The 19,763-nt window shown below is 66.1% G+C and overlaps 1 protein-coding gene across 3 annotated transcripts in view; it reads left to right on the top strand.

The window, feature by feature from the left end:
• LDB1 (LIM domain binding 1) overlaps positions 1–19,763 on the top strand; it is a 28,492-nt gene that overhangs the window by 1,116 nt on the left and 7,613 nt on the right. The window contains exon 1 of one of the 3 annotated variants that reach the window (XM_067300139.1): positions 9,850–9,916. The exons of the other annotated variants lie outside the window; for them this stretch is intronic. The gene's annotated coding sequence lies outside the window, so the exon portion shown is untranslated. Of the gene's footprint in view, positions 1–9,849; positions 9,917–19,763 lie in introns of those variants that run through there. 3 annotated transcript variants of the gene reach the window in all.

Here is a 19,763-nt window from a genome sequence, read left to right on the forward strand (position 1 = left end):
CTGGGGTCCGGTTATGGGTCTGGAACTGCATGACATGGGTGCTGGGGTCTGGCTGTGCAGCTGGGACCTTGCAGCATGGGCGCTGGGGTCCAGCTATGGGACTGGAACTGCATGACATGGGTGCTGGGGTCTGGCCATGCAGCTGGGACCTTGCAGCATGGGTGCTGGGGTCCGGTTATGGGTCTGGAACTGCATGACATGGGTGCTGGGGTCTGGCCATGCAGCTGGGACCTTGCAGCATGGGTGCTGGGGTCCGGTTATGGGTCTGGAACTGCATGACATGGGTGCTGGGGTCTGGCCATGCAGCTGGGACCTTGCAGCATGGGCGCTGGGGTCCAGCTATGGGACTGGAACTGCATGACATGGGTGCTGGGGTCTGGCCATGCAGCTGGGACCTTGCAGCATGGGTGCTGGGGTCCGGTTATGGGTCTGGAACTGCATGACATGGGTGCTGGGGTCTGGCCGTGCAGCTGGGACCTTGCAGCATGGGCGCTGGGGTCTGGCCGTGGGGCTGCGACCCTGCAGCATGGGTGCCGGGGCCCGGCTGTGGGGCTGGTGATCCTCATGGCCCAGGTGCCGTGGTTCAGCTACGGGGCCGGGACCCCAACAGCACGGGTGCTGGGCCCCCCAGCCTGGCTGGAGCGGGGGCTCTTGGCAGCACGTGGCCGCACTGGGGGCAGCGTCCCGGCCCCCAGGAGCTGGGGCCTCCCTGGCGGGTGTGATGAAGTGGCGAGGTCTCAGCACCCGCGCCAGCCGCCTCTCCGCTCGGCGTCACTGGGGCCGGCGGGCGGCCTCGCTCACGCGGCGATGCTCCGCGGGCGGCGCGGGCCCCATCCCGCCCGCTGGGCGCTGCGGCGGGACGCGGGGCTGGGAACGACGACGGGGTGCCGGCCCGGGCGCTCCGTTCCCCCGGGGCTCGGGAAGCGCCTCGGTCCCCGGGGCTGCGGCGAGGGGCCGGGGCGGGGGGGGTCCTCGCGCCGCGGCCCTCCGCCCCCCTCCCTGCGCCGCCTGCGCCTCTCCGCCGCGTTTCCATGAAGCCAGGCGGCCCCTTCCCCCACCGCCTCCTCCGGCTCCCACTGGAAGCTGCCAGAGCGCTGCTTCCTCAAGCAGAAAGTCACGTGAGCCTCCCTCCGAGCCAGGCCAAGCGCTTAAAGCGCCAGCCCCATCCGGCACCGCGCGGGGGGCTCCCCCCGGCCCCTCGGCCTCCCCCGCCGCTCCCCGGCAGCTGGCCCCGTGCCGCCGGGAATGTCGTCGCCATGTTGGTGGGCGCAGGGCCGGGCCCGCGGGCCCCTGCTTCCCTGGTGCGAGGGGGCACCGCCGGGAGCATCCCTGCGGACGGCTCCGTCGGCTGCTCGACGGGAGCAGCACGGCGGCCGTGCGGGTGTGCGTGCATCCATGGGTGTGTGTGCATCTGTGTGCGTGCGCATGCATCCGTGCGCGTGCATCCGTGCGGGTGTGCGTGCATCCACACGGGTGCATCCGTGCGGGTGCGCGTGCATCCGCGCGTGTGCGCCCCCTCCTTTCCCCCCCCTCCCTCCCCACCCGAGGCTTGATGGCACATCTAGAGACTTCCCTGCTGGTCACGTCCCCCCTCCCCCTTCCCCTCCCTGGACTGTTTATCGGAATATAGGGGAAAAAAAAAAGAAAAAAGGAGGAAAAAAAACCACCCAAGCTCTGCCGCTGGCCTCCTGCCAGCCAGCAACATTTAATGAGCCGCTGTGCCCAGGCTGCTCTTCGGGGCTGCGTTAACTTGGAGGAGTTTCCTGCCTGGGAGCTGCCGGCGGGGGTCTTGGCGCTGGAGGCCCGGAGCGGCGCTCGGCCGCCCCCCTTGGAGATCGGGCCCCCGCGGGGCTTGCCGTGCGAAAAACCCAACAAAAACAGCCCTTGCGGGGAGAGGCAGCGAGGCGGCGGGAAGTAAACAAACCCCGAAGGGAGCCGGCGGAGGCAGCGCGGGCGCCGGGGCCGGCCGGGACCGCGTGCCCGGCTCCCCGCAGCTCGGCCCTTCGTGCCGGGGGAGGTCTTGGCACCGGGCTGGAGGTCGGCTCCGGGCTTACAAAAATCCCCCCCTCCGCCGCCCCCCGTGGTAACGGCGCTGGTGCCGCGGGGCCCCCGGAGAGGGGAGCAGAGCGGTGCCGCCTCCTCCCACGCGGCCCCGGAGGGAGGGCGGCAGCGAGGATCCCAGCCTTCCCCTCCCCTGCGGGGCTGCCTCCGGCGGCGCTCTCCGTTTGCTTGCAGCGGCGGAGCGCCTTGCCCAAGGTCAGGCGGCGCGCGAGGCTGCCGAGCCGCGAGCCGGCCCCCGGGCTGGCGCTCTCCGCGCTGCGCCGTCCTTGCTGTGGCGCTCCGCGGGCCGCTGCGCCCGAGCCCTGCAAAGCACGGCTGTCCCTCCTCGCCCGCGCGTGCCGTCGCGTCGGGCCCCAGAGCGCGAGGGTTGGCCACCCTGGTTGGACGTATCTGCCCGGGACGATGCTCGTCCCGTCCTCCCGCGGGTCCCAGATTTGGACGTAGGGGGGCAGCGTGGGGCGAGCGGTGCCCGCGTTGGGGATAGCAAGGCGCTGTGTCCGTGCACCTCTCGCCCCTGCCCTGGCGAACGTCTCCCCAGGGCCGGGTGGGAGAAGGTTTGGGCTCCGGCTCCGCACGGATGCGAAGACCCGGGCACCAGGAGCTGGCGGCCCTGAGGGGCTGCCGTCTCGCCGATTCCCTCCCTTGAGCGGAGCTCGCGCTGCGTGTCCCCGGTTATCACGAGGCCGAGTGACGCCACGTGCCTCCTGCGACAGATGCGCTGGGAAGGGACGCCGGCGCGCGGAGAGGAGCCTGAACACTGCGGCTGGCGGAGGGGGGGCTCGGGGCAGCCGCAGCACGTGGGCTCCGGCTCCGCAGAGGGGGGCCAACCCCCTTCCCCACCGCCACCAGCGCTGCGTCGGGGTGCAGCCAGGCCTGCCCGGGGGGAAGGAGCAGGGGGGTCCCGCTGCCGCCAGCCCCTTGCCCCAGCTGAGCCGACTGCTTCCCGTGCTGTACGGCAGGCGAACGCCTCATCCTGCATGGTGCTGGGCTCTTCTGCTCTGGGGCAGGGCCTGGGCATCCAGATGCTTTGAAATTTGGGCTGCAAACGCGGGTCTCTCTCTTCTGCCGTCCTCTGAAAACGCAGCGTCTCGGCCCCTGACCTGCCAAGCCTGCAGAGGGGAGTGCTGCATGCCCGGCGCCTCCCCTGGGTGCCGGAGCATCCTCCTCCGCCCGAGCGTCCCACACGGAGCACCGGCTTTGCTGAGCCGTGCGCGGGAGGAATGCGCCGTGCTGGAGAAAAATGGGGTGCTGGGGCCGGCTCGGGCGGGGGGGCCACTGGGGCAGGAGGAGAGGCAGCTGCCTGCTGCCGCGAGCTGCCCTGCCTGGGGAAGTCCTGTGGCCCTGTGTGCCGTGTTCGTCACCCGCCGGGCCGGGAGTGGGAGAGCGGCGAATCCGCCCGCCTCGCTCGGCGCGTCCCCCACCCAGAGCCCGCGGCTATGGGCCAGGCCGGCTCTGCTGCTCGGGGCGGCAGCGCGGCACTGTGATCCTGGCGGAGCTCTTTGGGAGGCCCCGAGCAGCCCCTCCGTGCCCCGGGGCCGTGCTGTCCCGCGCACCGTTCTCGCGGCCCGAGTAGCAAGCGGAGAAACCGGCCCTCGGTGGGATCCCGCAGCCGAGACGCTTAGCGCAGCCCTCGCCTCCCGCGCGGGCACGGCCGGCCAAGCGGTGGGAACCGCGCGCACGAGATGCTTCCTCTGCTGGCTCTCGAGCCCTGCTGCTATCCGTCGGAGGTCACCGCAGGCTGCTGGCCGGGAGTCCTGGGCAGAGGCTGTGCCGGGGCGGCAGGGCATGCTTTTACGGGCGTTTCGTTTCCACGCTGCTGGTGGTGCTTGGATGGAAAATGCCCTTTGCCCTGTTTGCCTCCGCGCTGAGAAGCGTCTGCCCGGTGGATGCCGCGCGCACCGTCTTCCCTTGGCGAGCTCCGGAGCCGAGCTGGCAGGTCTAGCAAAGGCAGGAGGGGGTAAAGGCTGCCCGGTGCAGGCTGTGCTCAGCGATGCGGTAAATCGGGGTTTAGGGCACTGGCAGGAGGCTGGACGCGTCGCAGCCGCATGGCGCGAAGCTCTGGGCCTCTGCGAGCTCACCCTGCTGGCTCGGGGTTGTTCAGAAAAACTTTGACGGGTTAACTTTGCTCCAGCACTGCTTGTCTGTCTGCCTGGCTCCGAGTTTATTCCAGAAATGGTATTGCCTGTTCCCCCTGCGGCCGATGTAAAAGTGCTATAAAAGCCCAAAGCCGGCATAAACTTGGTGCTGTGTGCCCCGGGTGGCTGGTGAGCGGAGACCCTGGGTCACCTCCGCGCGGCCGAGTGACCTGGCCATGCCGATGGGCGGTGGTGACCACCGAACCGCCAGCCCCCGGCGCTTTCCGCCTCCCTGGACCTGCGCGTGGGTGCAAAGCGCGCGCAGTGCCCGGCGTCACCCTCCGGCCCTGGCCCCGGACGCGGGAGATGCCCAGCTCCTCTCCTGGCTTCCCTGCTGGGGGGAAGCACCAGCCGGGTGGCTAAATGCCCCCGGGCAGGGCAGGAGGGGGAGGCCGGGGGCACCTGGCCCAGCATCTGCCCTGGGGTGGCAGCGGCACAGGTGTCTCCTGTCCGTCCCCTGCGTGTCTAGCTTGTTTTTGTGTCTCGGTTTCATGCCACCCTGCCTCTCCTCCCCCCACCCGGTTTGCCGCGGGATTCCCCTGGCCACATCCGTGTCGCTGTTGCAGGCAAGGACACACGTGTCGGCGAAGGGCCCGCGGTCGTCTCGCGCGGCGGCGAGGCCGGGGCTCTGCCTCGGCCCAGCCCGGAGGGGAGAGGGTCCGTGGGAGCCCTGCAGCGCCGTGCCGGAGAGGGTGGCACCGCGCGGGGGCTCCTCTGCGCCGCCGCGAGGCACGCGAGAGCGTGCGCCTGTGCGTGCGCAGGACCGCCGTGGGCACGTCCCCGGGGAGCACTGTGCGCCCTCGCGGCGTCAGGGAGACGCGGCGGCCCCGGGGCCCCTTGCCCGGCCCCCCGGGGCCCGCCGGGGGGAGGATGGGGCCGGGGGACCGTTATCAGCCCGCCTGCAGGCTGCGGCTGCGGTTTCCTGCTGTTGCAGGAGGGGGAGGGCGCCGGGGGGGCTGCGGGGGGGCCCTGGCTGCGCCGAGCCCCACCTGGGGCAGGGCGGCACGGCGGCGCGCAGCCCGTCCCGCCGCGGGCAGGGCGGCCGGACCCCGTCGGCGCTGTCAAACCGGGGTCCCCGCTGCTGCTCGCCCCCTTCCCTCGCGAGCGGGTGGCCGTCGCGGGGCAAACACGGACGTTGCGTCGCGGCTTAATCTCCCGTGCCCCAGATGCCAGCCCCTGCCCTGCTCCCGTCCCACCCTGCCGCAGGCCCCCGATAACGCCCTGCCCTCTCGCCGCCGCGCGGGAGGGCACCGCTCCGGCGCCTCTGCTCCGGCATGTGCTGTGCCTGGGGCTGGTGCATGCGCCACAGACATCAACGGGCCGGCAGTTTCCCCAGCGAAGGCCCTGGGCCGGGCGAGTGGGGCTGGACGGCCGGTCCCGGCGGGCGCTAGGCCTGGAGCTCCGGGACGGGCGGGCGGCGGAGCGCCTGGCGCCCCGTCCGGCAGCGGCTGCATCCCTGTTTGGCCCAGCTGGCAGAGAGGCGGCAGCGGTTGGGCGGGAAGGGCACGCGTGTTAGCAACGAAAACACAGCGGCAGAAGGAAGCGGGAGCGATGCATTATTGATGGAGCTATTTGATGCTGCTATATTGGGAGAGCCGCTCCAGAGCGCTCGGCAGCGCTGCGCGAGGGGTGAGGGGAAGGGGCGGGCGCTGCCGGGAGAGAGTTACCTGCTTAAAATAAACCACGTGCGGCGGCGGCAGCAGCGGCCCTGGGAGGCGTGCACGGGGGCCGGGGCCGTAGCGCAGCCCTGCGGCGGCGTTCCCGGCGAGCTCCCCATCCAGATGCACCTAACCCCCGCCGAGCACCCCTCTCTGCCTGGCCCCTGGGGTGCCGGCTCAGCCAGGCCGCCCCGAGCCTGCTTTTCTGCGCAGGATCCCGGGACCAGCCCCAGGCCAGGAAACTGGCTGTAAAACGAACCATTCTTGTAACATGAGAGAATCCACCTGGAGCGCCCGGAGTCATAAACCCCCAGGCTCTGGCAGGCTCGCCCCAGGCCGCTGCCGGGGGGGCCGGGGCTTGCTGCTGTGGGTGGCCGAGCTGGGGCTGCAAAACCTGCCTCCGTGTCTGGGGGAAGTCTGGGCTTCGGGCTTCGTAACCCCTCTCCGTGCGCAAGGAGGGAGCCACTGAGCGGGGCCGGCGGCGATGGGACGGGGCCCTCTTTCTTCCGCCGCCTGGGTTGCCTGCGGGCCGTGAGTTGTGATGCCGCAAGGACAGTGCAGGAATGCTGCGGGGTGTTTCTCCAGTGCCGCTGCCACGGGAAAGCCCTTGCCAGCAGGATCCGCCAAGGTCTGCATGCAGCGCGCTCCTGCCCCTTGGAGCCTGCTTGCAGCCGGGTGACGACACCCGCAGACCCCCTTTCCCGGGATGCCTCCAGGCGTGGGTGGCGTGTTTCATGGGAGCAAGCAGCGATCGGGCGCCCGGGGTGCTGCGCAGCGCGCGGCAGAGCAGGGGGCTGGGTGCAGGCCCCGGCGTTGGTTTTTGCTGGCCTCTGCCCGTCGCTGCGTCTCTGGTGACCCACTGGATGGGAAGGGGACTTGGTGCGGGCGCGGGCGCCCCGTCTGGGCCCCGTGCTGGTAACCCTGCCCCCCTGGCATCCTGTGCGGGCCGCACGTGCTCGTCGGGTGTCCTCCCCCGCAGCGCGATCTTTCTGCAGCTCCTCTTGCTTTGGAGTGGGTGTGCGCAGAGGTGCGCGCTTGGTTGCGGCTCATTCCCTGTGGCATCGCTCCCTTCCCCGCGCCTTCCCCTCCGCTCCCTCCGGGACGCTCCAGGTGTGTCCCCGTGCCGTCAGCGGTAACTCCGCGCCGCTGCCCTGGCAGCCCTCAGCCAGCCTTTCCCACAGCCCCTGGGCTGTCCTTACGCGTCCTGCTGCCTGCAACCAGTGCCGTTTGGGAAGGGTTAATCCCTGGAGCCCCCGGGATCCGCCGCCTGCCCAGCATGACTCACTGTTGAGTTTCCAGCCTCCACCGAGCCACCTCCTGGGGGAGAGGGAGCCGTGCCTTCTCTGGAGGAGAAAGGGGGGCCTGCTTTCTGCACCCCCTTGATCCAGGCGTGCATAGCTTTAGGGCGGGGGGGGGGGAAGTTCCCCCCTTGAGAGAGGCAGGGGAGCAAAGCAGGTTTGCATTGGAAAGGCGGCAGGGTTTCGGGGGAGCTGGCGGCTGCGGGGGGGACTCTGGGGCGCAGGCCGGGCTCCGCACCTGCGTGCCTGCAGAGGCGCCCCGGTGCCGCTGTTATTTGGACGAGTCCAGGGCGTTTGGAAAGCGCCAGGCCGGTCCGTGTCCCCTTCGCTGCCTGGGCAGGCGGTGCAGTTTGCATAGCTAGCAGATTTTATTTTATTTTATTTTTTTTTGTGTAAGCACATATCTGCGTCCCTGCTGCACGCGGGTGTGCGCCAGAGCGCATGCAATGGAGGCCCTGGGGGCGCCCGGGGCCCCTGGCGGGGCGTCAGCACGGGGAGCTCCCGAGCGTGCCATGCCCGGCCCTCCTCCTCCTCCTCGGCTCTCGCGTGCCTGGTGCGGGGGGACAGGGGCCTCGCGGCATCTCCCGCCCGCGCGGCATGGGGGACGCAGGCCCGCTGCCACGTTGGACTCGCCGGCACCTTTTGCCCGGGGCTCCGCAGCCTCCCTTCTGCACGCATGCAACGTGCCGTGCATGGGCATGGGAGCGTGGGGCCGGGAGGGGGGTCCCACTGCGAAAACCCGGGGTGCGGGAACGGCCCGTCGCTGCCCCCGCGCTGCGTGTGGCGGCGCTTCGCAAGGAAGGGGCTCCCCCACCACCATCGCCCCCGCGCACGCTTCCCAGCTGCATCCCGGCCCTTCTGCTCTCCATCCAGCATCTATTTAATTATTAACTCGGCTATAACCATAAACAGCTGGGGCTGCTGCAGCCACGTGGACCAGGCCAGCGCTGTCGTCAGAGCCGAGCGGGGACACGTGAGCGGTCCCAGTGGGCTGCTGAGCCCCGGGATAAATTGCTCGGGGGGGCGTTTGCTGTGGCTGTGCCGGGCTGCGGAGCCTGCGCGCGGTGCTGGTGAGCTCTGGTGGCCGAGCGCGCCTCCCGCATCCTCGTGCCTGCGGAGGGGACGGGGGGGTATTTCGGGGCCTGCCATCCCGTAGCTGTCACCCGACCGGCGTGATTTATTGGTGTAATGACAGCAGGTCGCGGCCCCGCAGGGAGAGAGGAATAGGGTTAAGGAAGAAAAATCTCCCAAAACTTCAAAGAAAAATCAAAGCAAACTAGAAAAAAAAAGTACATTTTTATTGAAACTTTCACAGGGAAAGAAATCTTTTCCAGCTGGTGCCAAGCTCAGCGCTGGGCTGCGTCAAGCCCCTGATGAGGCTGGCAGGAGAGGGCACCCACTTCCCTCGCCGCCGGTGGGGCCAGGACTGGGCGGCAGCCGCAGCAGACCAAGCCCAGTGCGGACCGGTGGGCGCTGTGCGGGGTGGCCTTTTTGGCCGTCGCCTCCACTGCGGCGGCGGTACCTAATGCTGGTTTTCGACGCCGGCGGTTTCACCTCCGAGGCATGGCGGTGGTTTGCATGGTGATCAGAGGCGCTGTTGTGTGACAGCCCTGGTGCTGTGCAAATAAATAAATACATATAATATATAATAAATAATATATAACTATATATTTTATAGCTATATAATAATAATATATATAATATAAAATATATAACAAATATATATGTATTTTATGTGTATATGTATGTACATGAGCCGATGTGCTGAAAGTGCTGGAAACGGCAAACTTTTAACTAAGCTAAGAACACGCAGCGGTGAACTCAGTATCTGTGAAAACTGGATCTTCTGCTCACCTGGGAACCACTGCGGGGGCCTTTCCCTGTTAGAGCCCATTGGGGTGCGAGCCTGCCCGGGGCTGGCTTGTGTCTCGGCTGCAGTGAGGTGGCTGGGCTGGAGTGGGCAGGGTGGCCCGCTGGGGCAGCAGGGTGTCTGTGCAGAGTGGGCAGGCAGGGACAAGCAGGGTGCAGGCAGGAGAGGCAGGTACAGTGCGAGGAGGGTGCAGGCAGGGTGGCCAGGCAGGGTGTGGGCAGAGTGCAGGCAGGGTGGCCAGGCGCACTGCAAACAGGATGGCCGTGCAGTGTGCAGGCAGGGTGCAGGCAGAGTGGCCTTGTGCAGTGTGAGGAGGGTGGCCGGGCACAGTGGAAGCAGGGTGGCCGTGCAGGGTGCAGGTGGTGCTGTGCAGAGCGGCCATGCGTGGTGCAGGCAGAGATGGTACAGGGTGGCTGTTCAGGGTGACTGTGCCAGGTGGTCGTGCAGGGTGCGGGCAGGGGGACCATGCAGGGTGGCTGTTCAGCGTGCAGGCGGGGTGGCCGTGCAGGGTGCGGGCAGGACCGCCGCCTTCCCCGCGGGAGGAGCAGGGCCGGTGCGGGGGCACCGGCGCCCTCGGGGGGGCGCGCGGCCCTTTGTGCTCCGGGGGCCGCGCGAGGTGCGCGCGCGCGTGCGTGCGTGTGCTGGTGCGCGCGCGCGTGCGCCCCGTCCCCGCCGGCCGGCAGCGGGCGCCGCGCCGCGCTGCCGCCGCCGCCGCCGCCGCCGCCGCCGCGGCCATTGTGGGCCCGCGCGGCGCAGACAAAGGAAGCGCCCCGCGCGCGCCCCGCCCCCCGCGCGCCCCGCCCGCCCCAGCCCCGCCCGCCCCATGGCGGCCGCCCCGCGCCGCCCCGCGCCCCGCCGCCGCGCCGAGACGCCCGCCCCGACGGCCGCCCCGCGGTGAGTGCCCCGCGCCGGCGGGGCGCCCCGCGGAAGTTTCCCGGCCCCGCTCGGGGAGCGAGCGCAGGGGAGGGGAGGAGGGGTCGCTCCCGCTCCCACTCCCGGTCCCGCCCGCCCCGCCGCGGCTCCGGCAAAGTTTCGGCGTCGGCCCCGCGCTGCCGCTGCTGCCCCCCCCGCGCGGCGCCCCGCTGCCCTCCGGCTCCGGGAGAGGCGCCCCGCGGGGCCCCGCCGCGCTGCGCCCCGCCCGCGGCTCCCTTTGTTCTCCCGCCCCCCGACGGCCGCCCCGCGCTGTCACCCCGCCGGGGCGCCCCGGGGCCGCGCCGCTCCGCGCCCGCCCGCTGCAACTCGCTCCGTCCCCGCCGCCGCCAGCGGCGTCGGGGGTCCCGCGACGCCCCGAGGGGCGCGAGCGCGCAGGCCGCGGCCCTTGGCACAATAGCCGCTCCCCGCCGCGGGAGCGCGGGCGCTTCGGCGGGGGTCCCGGGGCTGCGCGGCGCGCGGAGCTCGTCCTCGCCGTCGGACAAAGCACCGGCTTGGCCCGGGGGCGCTTGAGCGTGGGGGCGGCCGGGGAGCGTGCGAGCGCAGAGCGCTCGGGGCCCGGGGAAACTTGGCGCTGCAGCTCCACGCGCGCGGAGGTTGGTGCACGCGTGGAGGGACGGCGTGTTTTTCCCGTGGTCCCGGCCGTGTGCGGGTTGCTGGCTCCTTGACGGAGCCGTAGCGGTTCAACAGCCGTGCGCCGGTGCTCACAGGGCTGCAGCAGGAGGGTGCCGGGTGAGTAAGCTGGGCCGGAGCCGGGCGTTGCGGAGCGGCTTGGGACAGCCCTGCTGGGAGCCGGCCCCGCGTCCTGGGGTTTCTGGGCGAAAGCGGCTCTCGTTTCCATTGCAGCAGGCCCGTGTTGACAGAGGCTTGGCACCGAGCGCGGAAAAGCGAGTCCTCGCCCTGCCGGGCTCCCTGTGGCGGTTCCCCGTGGTTTCGCGGAGAGGTGAAGCGACTCGCCTGCAGCCACCTGGCAAACACGCATTGCACGGGAGCTGGTGTAGACGCCCCGTGGGAGCAGCGAGCCCTGGCTCCGTCACAGGGCTCGGGATTGCAGGCTCCCCACTGTTTCGGGTCCCTTCCTCCACCCTACCCTGGGGAACAGCGCCCGCAAGCCTGGGGCTCGGGGCATAACCCTCCCCTTCAAAATTCTTATTTCTCGTCCCCTCCTGGGTGCAACACCCCAGCTGCTTCCCTCTCGCCGGGAGGGTCCGAATTGCCATGGCGAGCGGTGCTCACAGGTTTCCAAATGGTCCGGCTGTGTTTGTCCGGGGCATCCTGGTGGAGAGGGACTTGCGATGTGAAGTTTGCCGGTGGCTCCCTGGAGCGCGGTGCATGGGTTTCCTCACCCTTGGAGGGCTCTCCTAATGCTGCGGTGCTGCTGCTGCCAAGCAGCCCTCCGCTTCACTCCTAGTATCAAGCCGGAAAGCTTTCAGCATGTTTCTTCCCTGAAACCAGACTGTTTTGCGAAAAGCGCAACTTCAGATGATAAATCAGACCGGTGTTCCTCGGAGTCGTAGCGGGTCAAGCGTCCCAGGTTTCCATGCAGGCAGGTGCGGGAGCAAACTCGTCCTTACTGGGGTCTCCTGGTTTTCCTCCGTGCGTCTGATAGCACTTTGTGCCTTGTTTTGTGGCGACTCCTCCAGAGTCAGGCACGTATCAGCTCTTCACAGTTTTTGTTGCAAGTATTGGCGTATTTGGATGTCTTTATTCTTTGTTTAAAACCTCAGTTTTTGGAGTGCTCTGACTGTGGGAGAATTCTGGTTTCCATTGAAGAAGAAAAGAATATGATCTCTGCCTTCCTGATTTTGTGTAAATCCCATGTCTGCGACCCAGAGGCACCTTAAAGACTCAGGAAACAAGTGAAAGGCAGGCAAAGTGTGTTGCTTTTAAAAAGGAAAAGGCACGTTATGATCTGAGGGAAGACAGGTTCACGTTTGAATCCATGGGTTTGGCGATGCAGGGCTTTCTCTGTTGTTTGGCGTGGACTTTTCCTTGCGGCCGCAGCGGATTATAGCAGGTGTAGACTAGGAAGAAGCTAGTGAAAAGCCACAGAAATGAACTTGTGTGCAACAGTGCGTTGGACTGGGGCAGGACCTGGCGCCCCTTCTGCCCGCTCTTTGGGGAGAGCGGCTAGCCCACCTCCCTAAGCATCCCGAGGGATGCGGGATCTGAGGAGGGGTGGACCAGATCAGCCCAAGGGTCTGTTCAGTGTCCTGCGGCTGGCAGGGGGACGCTGCCGGCTGCCGCAGAGGTTGTCCTCCGTGGGTGTCTCCAGGAAAGCCTGCCTGCGAAGCAGCATTTTCCACCAGACCCTTCTCGCTCTGGCTCTGCCGCCAGGAACCTTTCAGCTCCTTTCGGAGGCATTTTGAATCTTGTCCAGCATCGCCCCGGTTTGTGCCAGAGCTCTGCACACTTGCAGCTCTGCAGCAACCTGCACCCAGCCCGGACTCTGAGCACCTTGGCATGAACTTGCGGACGCCATAAAAACAAAAACCGCAACTTCTGCACAGTCGCAGAGCAGCAGCAGCGCTTCTGACCACATGCGTGCTGGCCGTTTCCTTCGAAAACCTCCTGCCCTCCGAGTGACCCAGTGGACGGGGTGTTCCAGATGTTAATTACACCGTGTGTGTCTCTGTGTGTGCATGCGTGTGTGTATTGCAACACTTGCCACGGTGAGGTTTGCTGTCTCACCGGTTGCCCTCCTGGCTGCTGTTTCGGGCAGACTGGTGTTGCAGGTGGGGATACCTGGGTGAGATGATTTGCCCCGGGCCGTGCAGCAATGGCAGAGACGGTTTCTGGAGCGCTTCGCTTCTCGTTCTGCGCCGGGCGGAGGAGGCGGCAGGCATCTGTCAGCTCTTTGGGGTTGGGACGGGGACTTGGGCTCCTCCATCGCCCTGCGTCGTGCGTGCTGGGTTACTGGTGCCGTCGGCAGATCCCAGGCTAACCAGCAGCCCTGGGGAGTCCCAGCCGGTTGCAGGCTCTGCGGGGGAGCCGCTCTGGGTGCAGGCAGAGGGTCGAGGTGGCGCGAGCAGTGCGTGCAGCCCTGGCTGGTTCAGCCCGGCGTCAGGCTGCGAGTTGGGCGTTGAGGGTTCTGAGAGCCGTGGTTATCCAAAGCAGTGAGGCCAGCGACAGCATGCGCCGCTAACGAAGCAGCGTCTGCTCCGGGAGGAGACCTCTGGGAGGTGTTAACTGAGGTTCTGGAGAGGTGGATGCAGAAACCTGTGCTGGTGCCTGCTGGTGTCCTGGGTGCTGGTGGCAGGTAGGGGCCTCTTTGGGGTGGTCTCAGAGCTTTATTCTTGTGCTGGTCTCGGTGCTCAGGAGCGCTCCTGGTCCGTGCTTCTCCAGCTGTTGCCTCAGCACAAGTCACCTGGACGTGGGTGCAAGCCATGGGCCCTGCGTGCCGAAGCTGCTCGCAGCGCAGAGGCACCCAGATGTTCCAGAGGACGACCCTGCCCTGGGGGTTTGTGAGACTTGCGCTCAGTCCTCAGCTCTGCCCGTGGCCCGTTGGGTCCTTCGCTCAGTGGCTGCCCTGTCCTGTGCCCCGTCTACCAAACAGGGGCGAGCAGGGCGCTGCGGTTTGAGAGCGGCAGGGAGCAGAGTGGTGCTGGGACCGGAGCGCTGTTAGCGCAGTGATGTCTCCGCTCGGGGGGCTTGCGGGGGCCCTGGGAGGAGAGCGCGCCCAGCCAGCACAGCTAAACCAGCTCAAGCCCCTCCGCGACCCTCATGAGGTCGAGGGTGGCCTGTTTTGTCTTGGTTTAAACTGCCTCCTAAAGGGGTGCAAGCTCAGCCTGAGCTGATGGGGGCAGAGGTTTGCACTAACAGCTTTAGAAAGTAGTGGAGGTCCTTTGGTGCCAACGGCTTTAAAGTGAGCAGGTTCCCACCAGGGCTGCGCGCTGTGCTCAGTGCTGGTCTCCCTCCTCTCCACGCCCGGATCCAAGGGCATCCCGCTGGAGGTGAGGGCGCGCGGTCCAGCCGGAGCAGCCAAGCCCTTCCCCTGGGGGCGAGCGCTGCGCCCCGGTGCCAAGCTTTGGCCCCGGGTGCACGCCGCTGCGGCGCAGCCAGCTGGAAGGCACAGGGGCCTTGGGAGGCGCCAGCTCCCACTGCATCCTTGCAGCAGGAGTTTCCAACTTCCCCCCCGGAGCAGGCGGCTGGCCGGCTGCCAGGACTGCGGGGCTCCACCTAGGACGCAACATGGAGCGAGGCAGCTCTTCGTGGTGGGGCTTGCGGTCTCCGGAGACTACGCGTCCCAGCGTGCAGCACTCGGCGCTCGTTGCAACGGCTTGGAGCGAGGTGGAGCGGTGCATCCCGGGATTGCAAATCTCCATGCGCCACGTGGGGGCTGACAGCCTCCTGGGCAGGCTGACTGCTCGCCTGCGCCTGGGCCGCAAGCAATAGCAGCGGAGCCTGGCAGGGCTTTTCCCTACCTCCCCGGTCCGCGCTCGACCCTGCCTTCCCCTGCAGCGCTTGGCCAGGTCCTGGCAGCCTCAAGGCTCCCAGAGGCTGACTGGGAGCAGGGAACGGTGTGAGGATGGGTGAAGGGAATAAACCATGCGTTGTGTTTTCAGCTCCAGCAGGTCTGGTAGATCTGCTCCGGGATCCCCCTTGGGCAGCTGGAGGGACAGGAGCAGTCGCTCACCGCTACTTCCCTGCCCTCCGGGTCTCTGCTCCATCACGGCCCTGCGGAGAGCTTCCCGAGCAGCAGGCGTATGAAACCTGCGTGAATTTTGGCTGGAGCTGTGGTGTTTTGTTCTGCTGATCTGACGTGTGTCTGGCGGGGAAGGAGCTGCGAGCAGCAGCAGAGGTGCTGTCTGCAGGCTCTGGAGGGCCGTCGCTGCGTCTGGCTGCGTTTGTGAAATTTTCTGTGTTGCCACAGAGTCTAAAAACCTTTGAAGATGAAAGTTATAGCTTGTCGGGAGGCTTTTTTCACAGGGTGCTGACAAGGTTTTTTTTTTTTCCCCTAGCCCTGTGGTTCCAACCTCATGTTGCTTGTTTTTTTCCCCCACGCTGCACATGTGCCTGCTGCCGGAGAAAGAGGAGGATCCCAGCCCCAAGCGTTCTCATTTTGTGAGGGATTTTTGTAGCGTGGCAGGGCGCAAGGGTGGGCATGTTTGGGCGAGAGGGAAGGAGGCTGAAAATGTTAAAGGTGTGCGTCAGCCGGTTTTTGAGGCTGATATTAGCAGCGTTTGATTACACATCTCCGAGACGGCACGTTTAAAGCAATATTTAGGACCAGTGGGAGATTTCCCTGAGTCACAGGAAATGAGTGACTTGTGTCAAACTGATAGTAGCGGAGCTGAAACTGGGTTATCGTGGGATTGCATCTGGGGTTTGCAGCGTTGGAGCGGATTCAGTTTTCAGTTGGTTTTGCAGTTGGCAGGGCATCCTCCCTCCTGTCTCCCACCCCTGCGAAATCTCCGACCACGTGTCTGAGTCATCTAAGGGCCTAAACAGAAAAGGGGAGACTCCTGCTCTTTCTGGGTGTCAGCCAGTTATCGCTGCTGCCTGGCTGCAGGAGACGTGGCCACGTGGTGGTGCGGGCAAGGAGACGGCTGATGGTCAGGATGAGCTCTGGGGCCTGCTCAGATGTGGGTACAGCTGCTGGGCGGCTTGAGACAAGCGAGAGCGTGGTCCCCGTGGTCCCCTTCGCCTTCTTATATGTCGGTATTTGCTCTTGGCTGTAGCAGGGCTGTGCGGCGTGTTGGCCACGCTCGCTCTTTCAGCGAGGCCGGATCCGTGAGCTCGCCGCCTGGTTTCCTGCAGGAAACGGATAGCCGGGCCTCCAAGGAGCTGCTGCTGTGTTGATGCCGCATTTTCAAAGCAAACAGGGATGCTGGAAATTGCAGCTCTGGGGCTGATTGTAGCTTACAGAGTTTGTTTCGGGCAGTGCCGCTGTATGTTGTCAGGGTTCCTTTTAATTCAAGAACAGCACCAGGTTTTGAGCTAACCCCTCTTCCTCCCCTCCGCTCCAAAAAAGAAGAGAAGGAAGAGGTGAAGGCAGGGTTGCTGGGGGCTAACCGGGGGCTGGACCATGTGCTGGATACTTCTCTCTCTATATCCCCCACCCAGCCCTGCCAGCTTCCCCAGCACCAGAAACCCTCAGTGGACAAAGCCACGGGAATTACTTGATCCACGGGAGCAAGGCTGCCGTGCACTCTGCTCCGGGGAGCCCCCTCCTGCCGGTGCCAGCAGGGCTGGGCTGGGAAGATGGATTTCCTGCCTCTATCAGGCTTCCCCACCCCGGGAAGGCAGCGGCGCCTCGGAAACAATGCCGCTATTTACACTTTGAAGCCTCGTTAGGCAGCCAGGAAACAGGCCGAGTGCATGCCGGGAAGGAGCCGTGGCTTTCAGCGAAGGCTAGCCCCTCTTCCTCGCCACCGGGCTGCCGGGAGGAGCACGCTGCTGCCTGCCAGTGTGGTAACCCTGCAGCCTCTTTCCGGACCAGTTTTCTTGCTATTATTATTATTTTTTTTTTTTCCCAACCTCTGGAGTCTCTGCCTCGTTGCTGAGCTTTGACGCTCGTGCAAAGCGCGATTGCTGTCCGGCCGGAGACGGTTCCTCCCGCGGGCGGGAGCTCTGGGTCCTGCTGGCGGTCGCAGGTGTAACGGCGAGCTGCCGGCGCTGCTCTGCCTTTGTCCTCGGTACCGGCCGCTCTTCCCTCTTTGCCAGCGAGACGGCGCGAGGGGAGCGCAGGCGAGGGCTTTCCTGCCGGCCAGACCCCCGGGAGGGCTCGCGGCGTCCCCCCGCTGCCTGGTCCTGCTCGCGGCGGCGCGGCGGCGCAGCTTTGCTTGCAGGGCTGCTGCTCCCAGGCGAGGAAAGCGGCGGAGAAGGCAGAGGGAGGGTTGGGCGCCGCCGAATTGCATGTGAGTCACTCTGAGTGCACCCACCGCCGCTTCCCCGGACGCTCGTGTGCGCGGAGCGGCTTCCTCGCCAGCTGCTGCCTGCCGTGCCTTTTCCAAGCTCCCGCACGAGCCCTGCGCGGCGCCGGTGGGCTCCCGGCGGGCCCTGGCTCGCCGCCTGCGGGCACCGGCTCGAGGCGTAAAGCGCCGAGCCCGGAGCCCGCCTGCGCTCGCACGCAACGAGCCGGCCAGCGGCTCCCACACGGGCTCTGTCCCGGCAGAGCCGGCCCGGCTGAGCGGGCGCTGCCGGCGTGGGGCCGCGGCCCTTGGGGTGCCTCGCAGGAGGGTTCCCCTCTCCGTGCCTCCCCGGGCCGAGGAGCGGTGGCACCGCCTGCCCGCCGCAGGCACCGCGCTGCTCGAGGGACCTGCCCGGGCCGGTAGCTCGCTAGCTGCAGCGTCAGCCTGATTTTTTTTTTGTTGTTTTTTTTTCCCCCTTACCGACCGCGTGTGCATTTTTGTGGCATCGAGCATGTTGTGGCGCTGGGAGAGCGTCTGGGGACCGGCGCAGCCCCGGGCCGGGGAGCCGCTGGGGCTAGCTGAGCCCCAGCAGGGAGGCGGGGAGCCCTGGGGGTCTGCGTCGCCGTGCCCTGATGGGGGCCGGGGGGTCGCAGAGCGATTCGGGCAGGGCGGAGGGGGGAGAGCGCAGGGATGTGCCAGGCTGCGCTGCGTGAATCTTAATCAGTGTTGACGATGCTTCTGTTTCAAAGTAATTGCATTGTTTTGTGTAATGCTTGTACCGTGCGTGTGTGTGTGTGTGTTACACATGTTTTAAAATCCTGTCTGCAATGAATTTGGAATTTGAGCAGCCTGTAGTAAATCTTAAGGCTGCTGTTAAAGTTAATTAAAACCACTTAATCCAGTAACACATTTTACACTGCATGAAAATAATACTTGGTCGGGATGCTGGTGTTGCTGAGATCACCTAACCCGTCCCCCCTCGCTCCTCTGAGCCTGAGACAGGTCACTTAGCGAAGCCCCCAAACCAGGTCATGTCAGTATTAAATCTGCTCGGAAAGCCCCAAGATCAGGATGGGTCTGCGGGTCAGAGCAAGGGTCCGTCCCTTCCCTTAGCCCATCTCCGGGAGCAGAGGGTTAGGGGAAAAGCGTGAGCAATGGAGCAGGTGGAGAGCAATCTTCTCCCCTGGTCCCACCGTCCCGGGAGACCTTCCCGCGCGCACAGAGAGTATTATCTTCACTTGAGGTGTCTGGCTGATCCGCTCGCAGCTGGGAAGCAAACCGGGGGACTGAGAACAGCAAGGAACCTTGGGGGCTTTTTCCTTCCTCCTCTCGTCGATGAATAAAAACAAAGCATCAGAGGATAAGATCTGCTAGTTCTATTCCCCCCCGCCCCCCCCAAGGACATGGTGACCAGAAACAAGCAGTTCAGTCCACGATCCGTAGCTGCTTCTTTCTTTGTGTAATGTGCCTTGGTTCACTGTAAGCAGAAGACATGCACTTTTGGAAAGTTTCCTATGCAGCGAGCACGCTTCAACTTAATGTCATTTAACAGCAGCAAGAAGGAAATTAAAATGCTGTTTTTCTGGTGCAGTTTCAATGGAATCCTAATTTCCATTAGGCAGAGCTTGACAGGGAGCTTGTGCATTAAAGCAGAAAGCAAAAAATCTCTGGTACCAGCACTGACCTCCATAGCACATTTTTTATGTCCGTCTATAAAAAGGCGAGGTAGGAACAAGAGGGCGATGTTTGTTAGCAGCCGTATGAAGAAAACGGGCCGGGCCCCATTTGCTCTCTTTGCAAACAGGCTGAAGTGAGGAGCAGGAGGGGGGAATGCCCGGCCGAGTGGCGTAGCTGAGGGCGCTGCAGCCCTGACGCCTCTGCCTGGGTGATGGTCCCCCGGGCCCCAGTGTGCTCCCCTGGGGCTTGGGAGGTGCAGGCACGACGGCCCAAAAAGGCAGGAATGGGGGAATGAAAGCAAGGTTTCCCATGTGCTGATGCAAGTTGGGTTTAGCGCCGGGGATTTGGCTCCCTTTGATTTTTTTTTTTTTTTTTTAAAACCAGCCCTCACTTGCTCCGCTGTGTGCGTGATCCCTGTGGGCTCAGGGACACGCACAGGGACACGAGTGCCGTGGGGAGGGGTGGGGGCCCGTGGGAGTCATGGCCCAAGCGCTGGCGGCGCCGCTTCCCTTGGCTCCCGTGCTCCTTCCTCCCTTCCCGCATCCCACGTGGCTGCAGCTCAGCCGGGAGCCGCTGCAAAGGAGCTCCTGGGTGCTGGGAAGCAGCCGCCAGCACCGCTCGCCCCGGGAATGCTGCTGCCGCGCGGCGGGGCCGGCCGAGCCGGTGGAGCCGGCGCTCGCCCCATCCGGGTCAGCCCGTCTGCCTGGCCGCGTGCCGGGGGGGAGCGCCTCCCGCGCGGGCCGAGCCCTCGCCTGCCTCGACAGGGCCCCGGCGCAGCGTGCCGGGTCCTGCCGGCGGCGGGGCATGCCGGGGCCCCGCGGGGCCCGGGGCGCTGGGAGAGGCGCTGGCAGTGGCGGCGGCTCCCGGGAACCGGCCCCGGCGGTGCAGGGAGGGGGCACGGCATGGGAGGCACCCCCCTTGCCGGGGTGTCTGGATCCGGCGGCGGCAGAGGGGGCTGCCGGGGGGTCTCGTGCCGCCGGAGAGGCCGGGGCTGGTCCCGGTGACCGCCGGCCGGTGCTGCCTGAGTGGCAGATGGTGGCTGCCTGGGGACCGGGGCGTCCTGGCGATTATTCACCCGTCACCATGGCAATAGAAAGGTCAGCAAAACGATCCCGCGTGATTGCCCAGGTCGGCAGGATTAGGAGCAGCGCCGAAAGGCTGGGGGGGGACGGGGACAGGGCCCTCCCTGGCACACCAGCTGGGCCCTTCCCATCAGGCACCGTCCCCCGTGAAGCGGCTGGCTGAGGACCGACGAACTCTGTGCACTGATGAGAACCCTG

This window comes from Apteryx mantelli, chromosome 7, assembly GCF_036417845.1.
Source record: "Apteryx mantelli isolate bAptMan1 chromosome 7, bAptMan1.hap1, whole genome shotgun sequence".
Taxonomy (NCBI): domain Eukaryota; kingdom Metazoa; phylum Chordata; class Aves; order Apterygiformes; family Apterygidae; genus Apteryx; species Apteryx mantelli.